The sequence below is a fragment of the Arachis ipaensis genome, chromosome B10, assembly GCF_059453495.1.
Source record: "Arachis ipaensis isolate K30076 ecotype BB chromosome B10, ASM5945349v1, whole genome shotgun sequence".
NCBI classification, from domain to species: Eukaryota; Viridiplantae; Streptophyta; class Magnoliopsida; order Fabales; family Fabaceae; genus Arachis; species Arachis ipaensis.
Genome location: NC_142435.1, coordinates 42,460,560 through 42,461,854, shown reverse-complemented (window position 1 = coordinate 42,461,854; position 1,295 = coordinate 42,460,560). Strand labels below are relative to the sequence as shown.

At 33.8% G+C, this 1,295-nt stretch overlaps 1 non-coding gene across 1 annotated transcript; it reads left to right on the top strand.

Moving 5' to 3' along the window:
- Nucleotides 1-277: 277 nt before the first annotated feature.
- LOC148579833 (small nucleolar RNA R71) lies at nt 278-385 on the top strand. The gene has a single exon (XR_015896310.1). It is a non-coding gene; the product is annotated as a small nucleolar RNA R71 (small nucleolar RNA).
- The last annotated feature ends 910 nt before the right edge of the window (nt 386-1,295 follow it).

The window sequence follows — 1,295 nt, the reverse complement described above, 5'->3', positions numbered from 1 at the left end:
AAATCATATTGACTTGCTGAGTCAATATTTTATTCTGAGCCAATATGGCATTCAGAGTATCAATTTCAAGAACTCCCTTCCTCTGAGGCATCCCATTACTCACAGGATTCTTTTAAGAAGTGTACATGAACTGGTTATTTGCAACCATGTCAATGAGTTCTTAAGTTTCTGCAGTTGTTTTCTTTAGGTGAATGGATCCACCTGTAAAATGGTCCAATGACATCTTTGATAATTCAGACAGACCATCATAGAATATGTCCAGGATGGTCCATTCTAAAAGCATGTCAGAAGGACACTTTTTGGTCGGTTGCTTATATCTCTCCCAAGCTTCATAGAGGGATTCACCTTCTTTCTGTTTGAAGGTTTGAACATCCACTCTAAGCTTGCTAAGCTTTTGAGGAGGAAAGAACTTGGCTAAGAAAACCGTGACCAGCTTATCCCAAGAGTTCAAGCTATCTTTAGGTTGAGAGGCCAATCATATTCTAGCTCTGTCTCTTACAGCAAACGGGAAAAGCATAAGCCTGTAGACCTCAGAGTTAACCCCATTGGTCTTAACAGTATCACAGATCTGCAAGAACTCAGTTAAGAACTGAAAAGGATCTTTTGATAGAAGTCCATGAAACTTGCAGTTCTGTTGCATCAGAGAAACTAACTGAGGCTTTAGATCAAAATTATTTGCTCCAATGGCAAGGATTGAGATGCTTCTTCCATGTAAATTGGAATTTGGTGCAGTAAAGTCACCAAGCATCTTCCTTGCATTGTTATTATTTTCGGCCATGTCTCCTTCTTTTTCGAAAATTTCTGTCAGATTTTCTCCAGAGAGTTGTGCTTTAGCTTCCCTAAGCTTCCTCTTCAAAGTCCTTTCAGGTTCAGGATCAGCTTCAATAAGAATGTTCTTATCCTTGTTCCTGCTCATATGAAAAAGAAGAAAACAGAAAAGAAAATATAGAATCCTCTATGTCCCAGTATAGAGATTCCTTTGTGTGAAGAGAAGTGTTAGTAAATAAATAAATAATTAGAAGGAGATGAGAGGGAAGAATTCAAAAATTAAATAAATTAAAATTAAAATATTATTGTTTTTAATTTAAAAATTAAGGTTAGAATTTGAAAATAAAAAAAGAAATAAAATTAAAATAAAAATTTAAAATAATTGGTTAATTAAAAAGGAATTTTGAAAAAGAGGAAGGTGATTTTCGAAAATTAGAGAGAGAAAATTAGTTAGGTAGTTTTGAAAAAGATATGATTGAAATAGTAAACTTTTAAAATCAAACAAAAAGTCAAGTAGTTAATTGAAA